The sequence below is a fragment of the Nannobrachium achirus genome (assembly GCF_963921795.1).
Source record: "Nannobrachium achirus genome assembly, chromosome: 3".
Taxonomy (NCBI): Eukaryota; Metazoa; Chordata; class Actinopteri; order Myctophiformes; family Myctophidae; genus Nannobrachium; species Nannobrachium achirus.
Window position 1 is genome coordinate 34,331,806 of NC_137812.1, and position 21,882 is coordinate 34,353,687.

Genomic DNA, 21,882 nt, shown 5'->3' on the forward strand with positions numbered 1-21,882 from the left:
GTATGTGTTCCTAATCTTTCACAAATAGGGATGAGATGATATGAAAATGCCATATCACGATTATTGTGACCAAATCGCGATAATCAAAATATCACCAACATCCATTACTCCGGCGGCGGAACATTTGCCAAAAAATAGCAGATCTACAAGCTCACAACGCATTGTAACGCAACGCATTGTGAGCTTGTAGATTGGCTATTTTTTGGCAAAGAGATTTGAGAGTGAAAAAAATTATCTAGGTTTTACCAATAGAGGGTTTAAATGGGACTGGATATGCAGCTCAGCAAATAAAAGCTTGATCCCAGTGCATGAAAGAGGACGATTTCACAATAAATTAAATCTTCACGATACGATTATCGTGAGTGTTTTTTATCGCGATAAATGATAATATCGCTTATCGTCCCATCCCTATTCACAACTTGCATCATTCCCGACATGTGATGCTCTCCAAGTAGACTGGTGCCCAAAGGGAGCCATGCATTGGATAGTATGCATACCATATGCATAGTTGCATGCATACTATGCAATGCATGGTGCTTAGTCAGTGGCTTTTGATTTGTCCATTTTCCTCTAAGTATAGACCTGAGTTTCCAGCAGCAAGACATGACGTGGTGTCTGAAGACTGCAGACTGCGTAGAGTATAGCTTGAGATAACAGAAACTAATTAGAAGATAGGGAGAAGTATACTGTTGATAATAACCTTTGCCAAGCTTATTCTCATCTTCTCAAAGGATCTAATTACTAGCACAAAATATGCTTATGAAAAGAGAGGGTGAATTAGTCTTACCTGTCCCATAGCTTGACATTTCTACAGTTGTTGGTGCAGCAGCCAGCTGATATCAAGGCTGAGGGAAGGGCAGAGAGAGAGGGAGACAGAAACAGAGGAGGGGAGAGAGGGAGAGAGTGAGAGAGGTGAATTTCAATAGTTTTGCAGTCTCATTAATGTGATGTGTTGGAGCTTGAATTACCTGCTTGACTGCCAAGATGAAAAATGACTCGTAAATAAAATAGTATTGAATTGTGCCACTTTAGGCTACACTGAGAAATGGTGTCTGTCACAGAGAAAACTGTTATCAGACATACACTGGGGATATCATTGTCACTTGATCATTGCCAACAATGGCAGTTGTGACTAAACTGAAGCACAAGATGAATACAATGAATGAATGGAGACTGACCTGAACAACATGTAAGGCCGCATTCACATAGCTGCGTGAGACATCTTCTCCGTATCGTCTGAGAATGAGGGGGTGACGGGTGAGTCCAATGCATTGTCAATGGAAGGTTGTTTGGTTTTTGTCGTTGCCGTGTCTCTTGCTCAACCGAAGGCTGTCTTTTGGCCAAGAGACATGGCAACGACAAAAAAAACACTTGACCTCCGTTGACAATGAATGGGATCATCCCCTCCCCCACTCATTCTCAGACTACACGGACATGATAGCTGTCGCAACTGTGTGTAGCGCGCCTAACAAAGCAACATCTCTGTCATTTGTGCTGTATATGGTTTGTGATGGCATCTGATGGTTACAATATGGCACCATAAAATGCATTATTTTAATAGAATAACAATTAGAGATGGCTGTTTTCCACCTTTAATGCAGCAGACATTGTTTAGAAGTAGCATCAGATCTGTGGTATCCTGATAGTTGTTGTGTTGTGTTTTTCAGTGTTGTGTTAACTAAACCTTCTTCCTGATTATTTGTTTAACCTGCATGAGCAAGTAGTTATTGGTTCTAGATATTGCTTTTGATATATTTTCAGTGTTGTGTTGTGTAGATCAGGGGTCTTTAACATTTTCCGGCCAAGGACCCCTTAGTTGAGACAGAGATGAAGCAGGGACCCCCACAACCTTTTCATCGTTTGACAGCACAATCATCAGTGTATTTTGGATTCATGTCAATTTGTGTTTTCAAGTATTTTACCACTTGAGCCGTCATTACCTAATAAACTTGACCTTTTACTCTGTACTTAGTCTGCTCTTTTTCCCCTCTACACCAAACCTTTTTGCCGAAAATAGCCGATCTACAAGCTTACATCGCCTCGCATCGCCTCGCGCAGCTTGTAGATCTGCTATTTTTGGCTACAGTTCTCAGAATATGGTTCAAGTTGTTAATATAAAAAGGATTGGAAGATTTAGAGGACCCCCTGCAGTAACTCTGAGGACCCCCTAGGGGTCCCGGACCCCCTGTTGAAGACCCCTGGTGTAGATGAGCTTTTCCCCCGTCCGTCCCAACCTCTGCAGCAGTAGTTCAGTTGACATGCAGCCACCAGTAATTCACATTCTGTGTGAGTTTGCCAAGGAAAGACTCTTCTGGGGGTCCCTGGCACGAAACAGTTTCAGACGGGGGGGATTCAGAAGGCATTTGTAGCCTCGGCCCCGGGTCTTAATGGGTTAAACAACTCTTTCAGTCTTCCCGGCGTTCACTTCCTCTCGCTTCCCCGTTCCCTCCCCACGAGCCTTTAATCACGTTTTCTGCACATTTCCTCTCCTTGGCGCGCTGGCGTCTGCATTAAAGATTCATAACGCTCTCGTGACTGCCGCCGACTTCTGCGAAAGATTCCACTACGGGTCTTTACTATCGTCTCCACCCCCTCCGTGGCTCTGTTTATCTTAGCAGGGGGAGGGGAACGAGGAGATATTATATTTTATTATATGAATAACTCCTTTAGAGTGTGGTGGGGTTGGGGGGTCCTGTGGAGGTCCAGATGTGTGGAATGGAATTGATTTCATGGCTAAAGGAAGGATAATGGTCTTGCCTAGAGAGAAGGATGAATACGGTACATGATCACGTGTTCCCCATCTCCACCACGCGCACGCAAACACACACGCAGGCACGCGCACACACATACATACACACACACACACACACACACACACATACGTGCACACACGTGCACACAGAAACACTTACAAAGGCCAACTGGCTGCCATTTGAATGGTAATTATGACATTTGAAAGTTGAACCAGTGGCAAACTAGTCAGGGGCGTCAATTGGGTATGGCAGGGGTATGCAGCTGCCATAGGCTACCTTGGGTTCAGGGGGGGAAATAAAAGTTACTTTTAAATATAAATACACAAATGTCTCTTTGTGCTGGTTATTATGTTGTTAAAATACAGTAAAATAACTACAAATGCAAAATTTTACAAAATGGTCACTTCAACAAGGTATTAGCCTACCGTATAATTATATTCTCCACATTTCAGCTGCACAGGTGCAATGCATTATTGCTAATTGTGGCACATTTACTATGCCAAGTTTAGCTGCACTTGAACAACTGTTCCAGGCTGCCATATCCAGCCCAAGAAACCGTAGAAACGGTCGAAAAAAAAGAAAATGTACTTCTCAAAATAAATGAATCATGCCTGTTGATAAGGTATGGCAAGATGACTGGTGTCTTGAATGCGCGCCTTCGCGCGCGTTCAAGACACGAGTCATGTTGCCATACCTTAGCTTTTTCTGAACTGACACCACTGAAACTAGTCCGGCTAATGGCAAACATCGCCCTGATGGACTGATGCCACTGTAGACTGGCCACAATTAGCTTAAATGGATTTGCTGTCTCAAGGTCAGCAATCACACACACACCACCACGGTCACAATATTGTAAAGGGCCCGGCATGTGATAGGATATAGACTAGGTTAATATACACCAGCCACAGTGTCAATGTCGAGAGAATCCCTTTAAATCTAATGGGATTAATTACTGATGATATGACTATCTATTGATACGACTATCTATTTGAGAAATCTAAGCAGCTCCTCCTACCCACCACCTCCAAAGGGAGAGAGCTGTGAAAAGAGAGACCTCGCACTTGGAGGATGTGTGGTGATTTAGTTATAGCCGGGGTGTTGAAACCCAAATTGAATTTAAAGGGGTGAGAGAGATGTAGAGAGGGACAGGGTTGTGCGGGGGTCAGAGAAAGAGTAGATAATGTGATTATTGGAGAATAATGCCACGCTTAACTTTGCCAAAGTTGCACCTCTCTCTGCACCAGCGCTTGGAAGAAAGACTCCTTAATTTCCCCACAAAAAAGGATCCCTGAGATTGGCTTGGGAGGAAAGCTGCTCCCACACATACTGTATATAAATCACTGCTCCAGATCTAGGCTGTACCATTTTCCTCTGCAACCAGAGGCCAATTATAAACTTTATATAACTCATAATCTTAAAATCCATAGAAGAGAGTCATAACCTTATTACGGTATATAAATAAAAGATAATGCAATCACGGAAAGTCTTATCTCTTTTGTGCCCTAAAAAAAACAAGCTTGAAAAGCGTTGGAGGAGCTGGTTCAAGACAAAGACATACAGCGATACCATTTTCCAGGATGATTTGTGTGTCTATATTTTCACAAAATGAGTAATCAATTTGTTATTGATGTCTGTATCAAGAAAGTAAACACATCAACCTGCGCTCTGCTGGGCACCTCATCTCTCTGTTCGCTTTGATCTATAGCTATATCTCTCTCCCTCCCTCATTCTGGTTCTCTCCATCGCTCCCCCTCACTCTCTATTCCTTTCTCTCTTGGCTTACAGGATCAATGGAAGGTAATTTCACAAGGCCAGCGTCTCAGATCTCCTAAAAATCTGCCACATAAATAATTCAGGCTGGCTGGATAGGAGAGCATGTGGTGATGCACTGTAGATCAGTGACCTTCCATTTATCTTGCGGTCAGTCTGTCTGGTTGGCTAGCTTCTGGTGGGCTAGCTTCTAGTTGGCTAGCTTCTGAATGGCTAGCTTCTGGTTGGCTATAGCTTCTTGGTGATAGACCCTTCAAGTAGCTAAATGGCACGGTTACTTGCTCTTATGTTCAACAATGCGTTGAACGTAACGCAGTTGTACAACAACACATAATAGGCAATTATGCACAGAATGCATAACACTGAGGTCATTTGTGGCTACTGAACAAAGAATGTAAAATAATAAGGAGGGAATTATCCCGCAGTAACACACTGGAGCATGTTGCTTCTCAATTAACAGTACTGGAATTTTTACACTGCCACTTTAAGGCTAATTGGCATTTAACCAAATTATGGTCTACTACTTACATTAATTTATGAGCTATTCCCCATTGGGATGTTGATTTTAAAATCCTAGACTTTAGCATATCTGTTTAAAGTCTACATAATGTAGAGCACTGTTTCCCAAACAGTGGGTTGGGACCCATTTTAGTAGGTCGTCTATTTTCACTAGTTTGTCCTGGACATGATGGAACTTCTCTTTTGGGTCTCAAGATAAAACGTTTGGGAACCTTCCAAACCACTGATGTAGAGTAGCACCTCTGAATGTGATCCGCACGCAAATGAGAGAGGAATGGAGTACCCCCTTTACACAGAGCTATAAACAAGTAATTCACCTTTATCTTCCCGTCTCTCTCTCCCTCTCCCTCTCTCTCTCTCTCTCTCTCTCTCTCTCTCTCTCTCTCTCTCTCTCTCTCTCTCTCTCTCTCTCTCTCTCCCATTTCTTGTTTCCAGCTGCAGCAGTGGTACAGTACGTAGCTACTGTTTCGTTCCTGCAGCATAACTCAATCGTAGGGGTAATTCAGACCACTGCGATTTCTCTCCACAACATGCTTAATGCATACATGGGCAACTGGCGGCCCGGGGGCCACATGCGGCCCACACCTTCACTTAATGCGGCCCGCAGGTTGATATTGAACTACTGATATATTATTGATTTCAGCTGTTACAATTATTCTAAACATAGAAAAAATGACCTTCTTTAATTACTTCAGTCTATATTAGTAGCTGAATGACTAGTATTAAAATGTTATTGTATTTTTTATGTCCAATGTATTTGTATTTAAGTTCATAAAGTTAACATAAGAACATATAAATGCATTTGAAATTTTAAAACAAGTTACTTTTCAGGATTCCAATTCAAAAATAGCAAAAATAGCAGATCTACAAGCTCAAAATGATCGGCTATTTTTGCTATGTATAGCATTGTGGCCCTCTGGAGTGAGTGTGAAAATGTTGTGGCCCTCTCCATCATCAAAGTTGCCCAACCCTGGCTTAAAGGACAACTTTGTTTTTTTACAACAAGGGTTCATATTTTAGATTGTAATTAGAGAAAAGAAAAAGTGAGTGTTAAAATGTTTTCATTTGCTTTATTCTATTGTTTTATCGCATTTACCGTGATAAAATGTGGGGCATGCGTACGCATGGGGGCATGCGTACAAGTGGCTAAATATGTCTTTTTAGACACAAAAGCCAGCAGTTTCTTTATTGCTATTAACAGTAACACTTCTAGCCCCCATAAGTCACATCCAACCATGAAAGGTTGCGTTGTATCTTGGGAATGGGCTTATTCTGTGTAAAATGACATATTTAGCCACTTGTACACATGCCCCCAACCACTGAAATAAGAATCTCTAAAACAATAGAAAGAAGTAAATGAAATCAATTTAACACTCATCTTTTATATTCTTTAATTACAATCTAAAATATGAACCCTTGTTGTAAAAAACTAAAGTTGTCCTTTAATGTATGATCTGACAAAACGAGGGTGCCGGCCGCCGCACGCTGAAAATAGCAGATCTACAAGCTCTGGATAGTTCAATGTGCACGATGCCATTATCAAAGCCATATTGTACAACTATGGATTTGGCCATTTTTAGTTTCTTCATTTCTAATAGTCACTAACTGATGTGTAGTGTATTGTGTAAGCATGGAAATACAGGGGCGCGTGTTCTCTCCTCCGCGTCATCAGCGCCCGTACCCTGGGTGGGGTTGCCGAAAGGGCCTTTCTGTGTGGAGTTTGCATGTTCTCCCCGTGTTCCCTAGGGTAAGTAAGTACCCTTACAATCCTGGTCTCTATAATGCCTCCCCCTGGCCAGCCGGGGCGCCTGATGGAGGGGAAAGGAACTGGTTGGAATAATGTGTTCCTTCCACGTGCTATGTCCTACCGGGGAGACACCCCCATGTCAGGTGATAAGAAGCGGCTTGCTCACTCCTCATGTACTGAAGGAAGCATAAGCTCAGTTCGGGGGCCCTCCCCAGGTTGGCAGAGGGAAGGTACACCCAGGATTACAGCTTAGGCAATTGGTAACGGGTGAATAATGGGTTACAAAATCGTGGGATAAAAATGTAAAGAAAGCATGGAAATACAGAGAGTGATTGAGGCTGGTGAAAATAGTAAATAGGTTGATGCTGGAAGTTTGGCCCGGCACTGAGAGTTACTGTCAGGAGAGGAGAGCATGAGACTCACTGGAATACAGCTGGCTAATTGGTGCCCTATGGGCTTCTGTCTCTGTGTGTGTGTGTGTGTGTGTGTGTGTGTGTGTGTGTGTGTGTGTGTGTGTGTGTGTGTGTGTGTGTCTCCAGCTTCTCTTGTGTTGGCCTTCTGATCTCAATTCTAGTTTATCTCCTCCGATCAAGGGACACGAGGAGAAAGCTATGGACATCAAAAGCCAGATGTACATGACACACTGATGTGCTATCTATCTATCTATCTAAGGGGTCTTCAACGTTTTCAGGCCAAGGACTCCTTAGTTGAGAGAGAGATGAAGCAGGGACCCCCACAACCTTTTCATAGATTCCATATAGTTTCATCATTTGACCGCACGATCATCAGTGTATTTTGGATTCATGTCAATTTGTGTTTTCAGATATTTAACCACTTGAACCGCCAATACTTAATAAACTAGACCTTTCACTCTGTACTTAGTCTGCTCTTTTTCCCCCTCTACACCAAACCTCTTTGCCGAAAATAGCTGATCTACGAGCTTGTAGATCTGCTATTTGTGGCAGAATATGGACACTAGGGTTCAAATGGATAATATCTATCTATCTTCCTTTAAATAGTTCATTTCAACGAGCAAAACATACAACTGCATTCACAATCCATTGCATCAGCATCAGCCGCAGATGTTGTGTTTTATGTTTTGATGTGAAAGCCATGCTGTGCAGTGAAGCCCATCTTGTCTCATTTGTACCTATAGGACACACATTCATGTTTGGCTCCAACTCTCAAAGGGAAATTAAACATTCATGGGCACATTTGTAAGATAAACGTCTGTTGCCCTATTTCCACTGCTTAACCAGTCACTCATTGCAAATGGTCGCTGTGGGGCGGAGAGTCGTATCTCCATATTTAAATGTTTTGTTTTTTTTGTAAACTAATGCTCTACTTTGACAGTGTGCCACAAAAGCAGCGAACATAGCCGATCTACAAGTTCACAATGCGTGCCATTGCGACACATTGGTACCCATACTGTAGATCTGCTATTGTTGCTATGTTGGAACATTTGTCAAAGGTGAAAGTTAAAGTGGTTAAGTGTGTCTGTGCATTTTAAACATTTTTAAAGAGCTTGTGAGTGACTAAATAATAACAACATTGTATCCATTTCCTGAAAAGTAACGGTTTTGGGCATCCAAGGTTTCTACAATTATGTAGGAAATTAACAATAAAAAGATAATAACAATTGTGTGTGTGTATAGCATAGCGTCTCGGGGGTGGTGGGATGAACGTGTGTGTGTGTGTGTGTGTGTGTGTGTGTGTGTGTGTGCGTGTGTGTGTGTGTGTGTGTGTGTGTGTGTGTGTGAGTGTGTGTGTGAGTGTGAGTGTGAGTGTTGGGGAGGGGGGGGAGGGGGGGGGGGCAATATTGGCAACCTCTCCTATTGTCAATGAGTTTATCCCATCACCATCCCAGAATGCTTTGCTGCTTTGCCTAGTGCCAAGGGTCCACATTTAATGAGTTTTCGCCTCACAAGTCCCCCACGTCTCAGGACCTCGCTGACCTACTTCCTACGGCTAGAAATTGTTTACACTAGCTTACAATACTTTGCCGCTCCCTTCCCTCACGAAAGAAGACTGATCCAGCGTTGCCAGATTTTGTGAGAGAAACAAGCGGCCCGGGTCTGTGAAAACAAGCCCCAAAGAAGCGACTACAGGCCGCATGATCATGCACACACAGTTGGTCCCAGCTGATTTGGTTAATATAGCATCAGAATTAGTTTTACAACTTCAACCCTATATAAGACATATAAGATTGTCTATTTGAAAATAGACGATCAACCAGCTCACAACGTGTCGCATCTGCTATTTAAAAAAAAATAATAATATATATATATATATATATATATATATATATATATATATATATATATATATATATATATATATATATATGAATGAAATTAAAAATACAATTTGAAATATTTTCAAAGTATTTGAAACAACAACACAAATATTGTATAATATAATATGATATTTTGGAGGGTCCATGACCAAAAAATACAAGGTCTGTGACATGAAAATATTTGAGAACCACCGGTTTAAACTAAATTAGAAAGCAAGCCCAAATAAGCAACTACACTTTAGAAACTGCAACTACTAATATTCACATGCAAGTTTACAGTAAAAACCTTGTACCTTGTACAGAAACGACTAGAAATGAAGTCTTCTTCATATGCAAATCGATCATGTAAGGATACAGTATGAAAGAGAGTGCACAGTCTCGCTGTGTAAAACAGTTGAGCGGAGGCAATTTGCCACTGTACGCATAGATGAAATACTGATGGTGGGGATAACAAGGAACTAAGCAGAGACAGATGTGCGGATGTCACAACATTAACACCGGGGGTACATTTTTACACTTTCAGATTTAAATTAATACTGTGCATAAATCACATACATGTCTGATATCACACCTGTTTCACACAAAGGGAGCATCACAGGAATTCAAGAACAGTGGCCAATGCAAGGGATCTTAAGAAATGTCAGTATGAAACTATAATTCTTGCTGTCGGGTGGCCATTTTTGCTACTTTTGTGTGACACTGTACTATGACAAAGTAGGGGATTATGGTAAGACATAAAAATGTAAAATATGGAGTAGGAGTCATGGTAAATGAACCCTCTGACTTAACAGTACAGGCATGTAAGAAATCACTTGGCTAGCAACAGTACATCAATCTATTAAAAGGGCAATGTGCCCTACAACCATGACCACCTCATTTCAGCTCAAAGCAACCCAAGATCTTTCTCAATTATCTTTTCACTTGCAGCTCAAACTATTCCAATGCCAGACCAAAAAGGTAATGGAATGGACTTTTGTCGTAAGTGCGCACAAAGAAAATGAGAAACTTTCAGAAGCCATACAGGGTAATGTGATTGGTTTCAACACTGTCTAGTACATTCTGAGATGATGATATATTTAATCAAAGGGAAAGAAAAATCGGCCACATATATAGCAGTGTTAGGGCTGACACGATTATGACATTTTACATGACGATTAATTGTCACTCAAATAATTGCGATTAAGGATTTAATTGTGTTTTTGTCGTTGACAATTACATTTCTGTTTTGCTTTTAGGCTTTGAAGTTGCACATGGCAGATATGACGCATAACCTAAATATAAAAAGATTACTGACATATTTGACAACTTTATATTTAAAAAAGAACATTGATAGTGGAAATAGCCAATCTACAGCGTCGCATCGCTATTTCCACAATTTTTTAAATATATGAACATTTTTCAACATGGAAACGATAATGACGATTATGAAAAATAATCCCGATTATGTCAAATAATTGCGATTAGACGATTATGTAATAATTGTGACAGCCCTAAGCAGTGTTTCTCAAGCAATGACCCTAATAGTAGTGGAACTTCTTACAAAATACTTTAAGTAAGATGTTAATGAGGATAAAACAACTTCAACTGAGAAATATTTATACAATGTTGATGTATTTTTACTTTACTTGAGTATTTTCATTTTTCCATATCTTATACTTCTACGCTACACTACATATCAGTACATCAGTCCACTACATTTGTTCGCTACTTTGCAGAGTTAGATTATTTGACACATTTTGACTACTCTGACTTTAGAAATGTAAGTGTTTTTTGATGCCAATAAGTATATACTTTTTACTCAAGTAAAATTAATACAGGCCTTTTACTTGTAACAGCATATTTCTACTTTGTGGTATTGCTACTTTAATTAAAGGTTAAAACAAAATGTTTTTTGTTACAAGGTTAAAGCACTATATTCTGATTAAGTAATGTTTTTACATTACACATACACATACACAAACACACACCCTACACATACATAGTAATCATTGCTATAGAGTGTGTTTGTTCAGTAACAGGGATCTTCCCGTCTCTCCAGCTCTTTGATGAACAGCAAATACTTTCGATGAAAAATAATTCTTCAGGTAGGTGACAGATTTTCAGACAATCAGGAGAGCGTACCCGTTTAGCTTAATTTTTTATAGTGTTACAGTTCCAATGTTGTCTGCTAATTTCTTCGTATCATCACTTCCGATTTTACTTTTAATTCACGTTTAATTTGAAAATGCTTAATAAATAGCGAGACGAGAGACATGGAGATTGGAGACTCCTGTTACTGAACAAACACTATATAGCAATGAGTACTATCAGAATATAGAGCTATTTAACACTTATTTTAACCAAAAGAGATCATTTACCCAACTTAAGTACCTCTTCCACTGAGACTGAATACAAGGGAATCAGTATTTGGAGCTGTACACACAGCCCTGTCGTATAACAAGGATGTTATACAAGTAAGTATAACATAAAAAAGACAATAGGCTATAAATATTTCCACATACATACTGTACTACATACTGTAGTTGTTTTGAAGCAAAGACCACTATATTGTAGCCTGAGTTCATTCTGAAAATGATTTTATACTGATGACTTGTTTTCTCACATCGTACATTAACACATTTTGACCTTTTCCCCATCTCAATTAAAACATTTTTCATCTATTTTACACTCTGACTCTTTTTCTTTTTACAGACAACGTAAAATGATGAGTGTCAATATGTCTGAATGTGTAAATGAAAAGCTGTATTTACACAAGTATGGCTTCATAGTGTGATCTTCTTTAGTTTGAGTAAACAACTATATTTAGCCAGTTTGCTTCAACATATTCGATTGAAAAAATTAGTCAAAGAATGGAAATTGGCAAACATTTTAAAGTAAAGAGAGAGTAAATCGCTGAAGTATAAAATATAAAATGTATAAAAGGTTTTTCATTGAATATATCATCATGACATTTACAATTGATTGCTCGGATTGCTTGATTGCTCAATTACGGAACTATGCATGAAATTGAGCATGAAAATATGCATGAAAATGCGCTCTACAAGCATTATACTGTAGCTAATTCTATCCCTTTCTCTGTCATATAATCTACCTAATTGAAAGTGTCTGCAGTCTGGCGGTTATATTCCATGACCCAATTTTGTGTTTAGCTGATATCATCTTCAATGTAAAGCCATACAATATTTCAGTGTTACACCGCACACAACAGCAGGAACGATTAGGCTGCCTGCAATCTCTAGGGGGAGCAAACACTAAGGAGATGAAGGATTAAAGATGACAACGATATCTGATAAGACAAAATGCTTAATCATGCACCCCTTAATGAATGGCTGCAGTTACTGTAGGTAAGGACTTTTCAGATACATAATTGGCAACAGCTGTGATTACAAAATCTAAATACCATATTGTCATCCAAATGTGACACTGGTTCCTAGGGACGGTATACTGATTATGACAGCCAACTAAGGAGTCACACATGTGTCTGACAGGCGAATGTTAAATATGTCTTTCGCCCAAGTGTTGTAACGTCTGCAGCTTAAAGGAGAATTTCCGCCTAGAAGGTTACTTTACCTTTAGTTCGCTTTCCCAAAAATAGTAGGCCAGATTCTCTTATAAACAAATAATGGTGATAATGGTGGCACCCAGTGCGAAACCCTGGCTTAACCAGGTCATTATGCACAAGAGACATGTACTGAAATAATTAAGCGTATTAATATAACCAATCGCTCCTGTTTGAAGCTGTGGTCGGGTAGGTAGAAAGAAAGTTACATCTGGACAACTATTTTTGGGAGAGAAGAGCGCAAACTAAATGTAAAATAACCTTCTAGGCTGAAATTCTCCTTTAAGCAAGAAGGGAAATCAATGTTTGAGCTGGTCATCTCCACTCTACAGTACTCTTGGTATATGCTCAGTCAGTATCACACCAGCTTGCAGTGTGACAACTGAAGATTTTTGAAGATTGCTGAGATGACACATGCAGGGGTGGAAATAGTAGTACTATATCCTTCTGAGAACAAGTAGAAGTTATGTTATGCTATATAATATGTACGTTACGATGCATACAAATACCATTTCACCCTACCAGACCATTTCTCTCCAAATGATGCTCATCAGTGGTGACCGTATTTCTTATAGCTTTTATAAGAAAGCTTAAGATTGTCTTATTAAAGAGGTTCAAGGCACTTAAACGGATTATCTTCCTGATCAAAACAGTATAACTGTCAGTAATTCTTGCTTTTCCAAAGGAAGTTGAGTACAATAGCAGTATGTAAGTGAAAGTAGAATTACTGATTATCCCCGCCAGGCCGGTCCGGCCGAAGGCGAGGCATTATGTTTTCACTCCTGTGAGTCTGTCTGTCCATCCGTCGGTCTGTGAACAGCTAATGTCGGGCACTGCTGGACTGATGGGTGTGAAACTTTGCACGCACACTCCCGTGAGCCAAGGAAGAACTCACAATTTTGAAAACACACTCTGACGATTTTGTCCAAACCTCATGAAAATTCATATATTATGTCTGTAGTGAAAGGTGTCCGTTTTGCACAAAATGCCACAATCATGAACACAGTGTTCAATTGGCCTGAAACTTAGAACGTACAGTGGGGGCGCCCACTGGCCTAGCAGTCCATACAACATAGGCTGTTATGCCTGACAGCGTGTCGCGGGTTCGAGTCCCGTTCCCGACCATTACTGCGTGTCACTCCCTGTCTCTCTCCCCGTTTCTTGTCAGTCTACTGAATAAAGGCATAAAAAGCTGAAAAACAAATCTTAAAAAAATATACAGAGTAAAGGTAATATGGATACTATATAGCAGCACAGCTAATGCTGTGTGATAACAATAATCCATTGGACGTAACGGCAGCCTAATGCTCCTCTAAATCCTTTCACAGCAAGTAACCACGAGTCCACAACAAACATTTAAGTTGCTTCATGCAGCTTAGTCTGTAAGACTTGACATTTCGTCTGCAGCTGGGGAGGCATGCCATCCTTTGCCTTAGCAGAACAACAAGGAAGAAGAGCGGAAAGAGAAGGAGGCAGAGAGAGAGTGAAAACACTCCACTCGTAATCTACTTAGAGACTTCCTCACCCTGCTTTGCTTAGCTCATTCTGGCAAACTGTGTGTCCCGACTCCCCCAGAAACAAGACCTTCTAATCAAAGTTGCCTCTCTGTCCAACAGCTGGCTTTTAAAACTGTCTGCCAATTAGACGAGAGGAGGAAAGAGACAGACGGAGCGAAATATCCTGGCATTTCCCCCTGACAGGGGAGAGGGATAGAATTATCTGAGGCCCAACTATAGCTTCTTCTCTTCCTGTTACACAGTCATGGCTGCAGCACTACTAAACAACAAATCAGAGAGCTGCACATAGAGACCATGTATAAATGATGAGAGATTTAAATCTGGTTTCATATGCAAAAGAACCTCCAGATGCAAATGCTGCAAATCATATCTAGTCAATAGTTATGAATAGATTTACTCACAGAGCAAAAATGGCGCAAAATTGTGAAGCAGCTGCCTAATCCACAACAATTCTGAGAGATTCAATTTGTCAAAGCAAAACAATATATCATGTCTCTCTGATTGACAGGTGAAGATTGTTTTGCGTGTGCGTGTGTACATGTGTTTGCTACAGGGGGTATCGGGGCTTACTGGTCGGCTGATATTTTTAGAAGCAGAGTCAAAGGGGAGTATTTCCCAAGGTCACACACACCCACATACAAAGGGGGAGGGGGGATCGGGGCAAGTGGAATAGAAGGATGGAGAAAGGCAGTGGGAGGGAGGGAGATGGGAGAGCCAAGGATCAGGAGCGGAGTGTTGGAGCTCATAGAAGTTGGGGGACAAAATAGAGACAGTCAGAAATGTGAAGCATTTCGAGACTCTTACAGCAACACATTTGAAACCATGTCACCTATAAAGGAACTGCTTGAAAGCCCATGTGTATCTTTTCTTGAGGCCGGGGTATACAGTGGCATCACAAGAACAGATGATCTCACACAATATATCCTTTTTGTTCTCCCCAAAGGAGTTTCTTTCCCTCCCAATCATCTGAGTAGCTTAAGCTAATATGCAGAACCTGTGATTGTGAGGGCAGAAAACACGATTAAAGCTACTTCTTTATGAAAAAGACCCTAGGCGGTGCAGCATTCATATGGGCTTAACCATCCAGTCAACCAGAGTATGAAGCTAGAAGCTACAGTACATGTCTGGGTCATGACCAATTGTCTGTCGCTATAGTGTCGCATATGGGAAATCTGTCAACCAAATTATGACAGCTGTGCTCCCTCTATCCCGGCCAACACAATTAAAATGCAATGTGAACACACCAATGGTGAAAAAAGAGTGCAGCAACATCTAAACCAGGCCATGATTAAATAACAAGCAGTGTTGAACTTTAGTAGAGCCAAGTCAGCTTCTAAAGACTATTTTGGACATTCTCACTGCCTGTTGGCTGCTTAATGTTGTCCCATTGTATATTTTGTTGCTGTGCTTTGCCTGTTTGTCACACTGCTGGTGTATGCTACTTTTGTTTTGTTATTGAATCGCCTGGTGTTGTCTGCTAGCTGTTATTGGATGTAAGCAGTGGGTGTGTTGGAAATGTTTTGATGTGCGCTGCTTTTTTTAACTTTTCATTATCTTTAGCACCTACCTACTTTACTCAAGAGGCTTTGCCTTTTGCTAGACCCCCATTGTAAATAAGAATTTGCTATTAATGAATGATTAAATTCATTTTCAATAAATAAAATTATACCTGAGCATGCCATCCAGTATATTTATATATATATATATATATATATATATATATATATATATATATATATATATATATATATATATATATATATATATATCATACATGCATATACATTTCATCCTGTACTTGATATTATCTGGATATTATCAGGTTCTGATTTCACTGCCATTCATGCATTTGCTTCAGGTTAGGTTGCATTAAGAGTACTTTGGTTTGTGTTGTGGTATTTCTTTCTCCAGACAGTAAAAATAACACTGGCTGTAATCTAAGCCTCTGAAAAGCAACAGTGGAACATATTGTAGGATTAAGAGGTCAGACCTCTGTTTTGTTTTAATTTTGGATTTTGCCACTACTTTAAATGGATTGAACGTTTGTGACATAGAGTGCCATGTGTAACCTGAGAATTATGAGCATCTGAATTGAAACTCACAGTGCTGGCAGACCAAGGATGGAACATGGCAGCCCAAATCAGACACGCACACGCATGCATGGCACGCATGCAGTCCAAAAATGATTAAATAATACTGTGAAACGGGTTAATAAAATAATCCAACAGACTGAAATGTACTACATCTTCTTCACAGATATGAAATGCCTCCTATTCAATAGAAGACAGAACTTGTTTCTGTATTTGGGGCAACAGTAGTGGCGTTGACATACACAAACACCACCACTTCCAAACACTTCCAAAAAATGAAATCTCCAACTTTACCCTAACCGTTTTCCTAAGCCCCTGCCACACTGTAAATACAGTGTTGTGATACAAGAATTGAGTGTCCTTGTCAGGTCAGTGGGGACGTGGAGGCGCTGTGGGAGTGACCCAGAGACACATTCTTGACAGTGATAAATGACCATAATGACAGATTTTCAGACTCATGCAATGTTCCTCCCTTCTCTCAGGAGCAATGCACAATACAGTTTTAATGATGCCTTCATAAACCCTCCATGTTGAGCACGTAAAGTTCACAGTGGTTCCACCACATGTGGCTAAAATCATCAACTCAAGAGTGCACTGTCTGAGCCCTGACAATATGAGCTAATTAAGGATTTGTGAAGCATTATGTGGCAAGGGCCTATGGCGGATGTAATATGGGTTTCAAGTTGCTTCAATGGTAAAAGCCTTTATAGCAGGGAAACACAAATCACACAGATAAATACATGCCAGGGCTAGAGCCAGAGCACTCTAAAACAAAAGGAAGTGCAAAACTGTGCTTTTATGATGTAGTAGAGAAGTTTATTATGCAAACGTCCTTTCACAAGCATGTTTGCTACAACTATTTTGGCCATGTCTGGGGATGTTGTAGCCACGTAATGATCAAGCATCTATATTGGATCAATTGGAGGCAAACCTAAACCAGAATGTTTAGCTACATATTCTCACAAACACCTCTCACAAACATAGCCACCACGTCGAACAAACGTGAAAATTTCCCACTGTCCACATTTTAAACATGCCACTCTTTGAACCGCATTTATTTCAATTTAACAAAATCTCGCCTCACGCAGAGCAGCCAGTCCTGACAGAGTATTCTGACCATTCTGGCCAGTGCTGAAACGTCAAAATGATCATCAGAGTATCAAGTTACAGAGGGAGGGGGGGGGGGGGGGGGGGGGAGGGGGGAGAGGAGCTGAGCAGAGTAGAGTATCGAATTACAACAGAGGGGTGTGTGTGTGTGTGTGTGTGTGTGTGTGTGTGTGTGTGTGTGTGTGTGTGCGCGCACGCGTTTTTTTTTTCCAAAATGTTTTTTTCTCAAAAACCTTTTTTTTTTCAAAAAACTTTTTTTTTTCAAAAAACTTTTTTTTTTCAAAAAACTTTTTTTTTCTCAAAAAACTTTTTTTTTCTCAAAAAACTTTTTTTTTCTCAAAAAACTTTTTTTTTCTCAAAACTTTTTTTCCTCAAAAAACTATTTTTTTTCTCAAAAAACTATTTTTTCTCAAAAAACTATTTTTTCTCAAAAAACTATTTTTTCTCAAAAAAAGAATTACCCATATTTGGCCATTACACACACCACACTGCCGCAACATGGCGGTGAAGGCCGCGCAGCGGCCTGAACTCTAGACTTAAACTTCTAGTTAAGATACAAACCCACTATTGACATGTCAGAAGACAGTTGTGTCAGACAACTATTTTTGGCTTGTTTTATTTTTTACTGTCATTGTCAAAGTGAATTCAGATATCTCCAGTCTCCTCTCCACGGACATAATCTTCAGCCCAGTAGTCAATAAATAACTGGACGCTGTCTATTGCATCATCATGATACAGTATGTTCCTACATCACATTATTATCCACTTAAACCCTCTAGACTTAAACTAAACGTGAGTTGGTTCTCGTGTTAATTTTATGAGATTTATTTAATGTAATGTCCAGTTTCAATCGCTCTTGTTCGTTTTTATCACTTTTAGTCAACCTCCTCCTGTTTTTATTTAGTCAAGTTTTAGTCGACTAAAAGTCAAGCATTTTAGTCTTTGTCTTAGTCCAAGACAACGTCATTTTAGTTAGTCTAGTTTTAGTCAGCAAATAATATAGAACATATCCATCTAATCTCAAATTATTTCACACAGCATTTCCTCGCATCCTTTTGATGAAAAACAACATTTTAAGGAACACAGTACAATACAGTTCAACAATGATTCTAATTCAACCAACCAAGTGCAGTAGGCTACACCAAGACAACTCCTGGTTATCCCAGTACAGCCTCACATTGTCTGGTCAGAACCACCAACCCAGCACATGTACATCAACACACACACACGCGCACGCACACACACACACGCACGCACGCACGCACGCATGCACACGCACCAATGTTCACTAGTCCCTCCCTAATATTTGAGTCTAGTTTTTATTTGTTGACGAAATTGTCATTACATTTAGTCTTAGCTTTAGTCATCATATCTTAGTTTAGTCTAGTTTTTATTACGTTTTTGTCATAGTTCTAGTCAACGAAATGAACACTTGGTTCTGTACTTGGACCATTTTTTTCCATCTACACCAAATGGCATCGTCAAAATAGCCAATCTACAAGCTCACAATGCTATGTTTGGCTGTTGTTCCCCCAGAATATGGATGCTAGGGTTCAAGTGCTTAATCACAGATATAGTACCGTAGGTGGCATCCTCTTCTGTTTCAGGTCTATTCTGTGAAGATAGTTCTCATTTGCTGTTTTCTTCTATGTTTTCAGCTCCATATTGCAACACCAGGCAGATATTTCACCTTGAGGAATATGTCCTTTAGCTTCTGCCAGGCCTACGCCACTCAGCACTTTTTTCCTGGGCTCAGAAATCATTATCAGCCACGGTGGGGTATTTAAACAGCCACGGTGCTATACTTTGATATTCTTCTCTCAGTCTATGCCCTTAAACCTCATCTATCTCACATGGAATGGCTTGTTTTGGAGCACAGATTTGGGGAGAACTTTGCCGAATAATTCAGCACCGTGGCTGTGTGTGTGTGTGTGTGTGTGTGTGTGTGTGTGTGTGTGTGTGTGTGTGTGTGTGTGTGTGTGTGTGTGTGTGTGTGTGTGTGTGCTCGCAAATTAAAAAGTTGTTCCAAAAGAATCTGAGCACAACAGTGGGAGCCGAAAGTCGGGAGGGCGAAGATTTACTATTCTGGCCACCCCGACTCATGCGACCTTCGCAACGCTCGACACTCGCTGCTCGCTCGTTGGTGTCTCACATGGCTCAAGGTCGCCTGGGACGGCGCGCCTCCGTCACGCGAGGAGTGGACACAGTGACTGGGGGCGTGATTTTTTTGCAAACAACGGGGAGCATTCCACTCCTCGCTGTCAGGACCCAATGGGCTCCCAATGTATATAGTATTTAGAGAACGATTAATAGTTCTGTTATAAATGTGTGCAGTATGTGGAATCTTTCTAACAGGGCTAACTTCCCCCATATGATGTGTCCTGATCAGTCTTATAAAGTCAAAATGTCACAACTTCTAACTGTTGACCAACTTTCTTCATCAAAGAGGGGCTCTAGTGTTTGTCCTTTTGGATAGACAAACCAAGCGTGCATGACAAACCAGCGTGCATGGCTGACTTTATGGATTTTGTGCCGGCCAGCAAGATTTTATAAGTGATACATACATTGGATAAATCTCACAGGATAATGTTAACGTCAATAATGGCTCGGGGCCTAGGCCGCTGGCACATCGGTTTAGGCACCTAGGCTCAGTGAAATCTGACAGCGTGTCGCGGGTTCAAATCCCGACAGCCTTTGATGCATGTCACTCCCCATCTCTCTCACCCTTTTCCTGTCAGCCTACTGTCTATCCCTATCAGTAAAGGCATAAAAAAAAAATACAAATTATAATCTATTATTGCGGCTGTGTGTGTGTGTGTGTGTGTGTGTGTGTGTGTGTGTGTGTGTCTGTGTGCGTGCGTGTATGCTTACTGTATGTTAAAGCTATACTGTGTAAGTTGCTCAACTAGTTGTCAGTAGCGTCCGCGTCTTTCGGCCGTTTTTCGCCGCGGACCGGGCCTCACACCCCCGCGTCACCCCCGCGTCTGCCTCCACCTCGCCGAGATCTATCTTTGGAGGGGTCCCTGGTTCCTGTGCGTTCAGGCAGTCCGGAGAAACGGAGTGTTTCACCCGAGTATAGATAGAGACACACGGGCGCCTACAAATATGGCCGCCCTATTGTGATAGCTAGCGACCCCACTTCAAGATGCGCTGTGATTGGCCGGCAGTGTATAACCCTCGCTGTGATTGGCCGGTAGTGTATGATGACGTCATTTTGCCGGGAAATCCCGCCCCTGTCACTGCTAGAAGAAAATATATAAAGAGAAGGCTTCAGAAGCTGAAAATAACGGAGTGGGTGTTCTAAAACTCTAGCGATTTAAGAGTTAGGACAATTTTAAGATTTGTTTTATAAAAAAAGTTACATGGTATAACTTTAATACTGATGGTGAACTACCTGTAATGTACTGTATATACGAGAGGTTGGGCACATGGGTAAGGGCCGGGGGTCAGGAAATTACTCATTACCTGTGGGTTCTATGGGGTTAATTGCAAGGTCACAGCAGGATAGTCACCCCCCCCCCCCCCCCCCCACACACACACACACACACACACACACACACACACACACACACACACACACACACAGACACACAGACAGACAGACGCATGCACTCGTGCACAAACTTACCATTCATGCCATTATAAATGCCTCGATGGTGTGGCGATAGCTCATCTCCAGCTGGCCTTCTTTGAGTGTCTCTGCCTGGACTCATACTGTACTGGTGCCTGTGGATCTCGGGGCTCCCCCCCTGGACCCCGCAGACCTTCTCGTGATGCTCCGGGGTCAATAAGTGTGCCTGCCGGTGCTCGGGGCTCCCGAGGCCGATGCTGCCCACGCTGCCCCTGTGGTGCCTCTGGTAGAGCTCCCCGCTGCCGCCCCCCTGGCCCAGCAGGTGCTGCTTCTGCCCCAGCAGGAGGTCCGAGCTGTGGTGCTTGGGGTGGTGCTGCTGCTCCGGACTCCGCTTGCCCACGTTGCGCCCGTACTTCTCCGGACTCAAGCCGCGCACAACGCAGCTGTCGGGCACGGAGATGGAGCCGCAGCGGGGGCCGGCGCGGCGTGGGGCAACACGTACGGGTACTCCAGGCTGGTGCTCCGGTGGCGGCCGGCCGGGGTGCTCGGGGCTGGCCGCCTCTCGGTCCCCTCCGCCGCTCAACATCACCCCTGCTATTCCACTGATGCTGCTGCAGCGGGGTTTGTGGAGTGGCTGCTCGGGGTTGCCTCTCTCCGCTGCGCCGCCCGGGCCGGCGCCCGGCCCTCCAGTCACGTTAGGCTGCTTGTGGTGAGGGTGATGGTCGGAGCTGTCGCCGCTGCCTGCGCTGGACGTGCTGCTCCCGTCGCCCACGTCCCTCATGAGCAGCCCCGTCCCCGGGACCAGCAGCAGGCTGCTCTGGCTGTCGATGGAGTTGCGGCATCCCACGCCTCCTCCTCCTCCTCCTCCAACTAGGCCTGTCACAATTATTACATAATAATAATAATAATCGTCTTGTCGCAATTATCTGACATAATCGCAATTATTTTGTCAT

The 21,882-nt window shown here is 41.8% G+C and overlaps 1 pseudogene across 1 annotated transcript in view; it reads right to left on the reverse strand.

Annotated features, from left to right (window-relative positions):
- Nucleotides 1–783: 783 nt before the first annotated feature.
- LOC308281645 overlaps nucleotides 784–21,882 on the reverse strand; it is a 23,795-nt pseudogene continuing 2,696 nt past the window's right edge. Inside the window, exons 3-4 of the transcript in view lie at nucleotides 20,987–21,805; nucleotides 784–845 (exon numbers count right to left, since the gene is read on the reverse strand). The product of the transcript in view is annotated as an uncharacterized misc_RNA (transcript). The remainder of the gene's footprint in view (nucleotides 846–20,986; nucleotides 21,806–21,882) is intronic.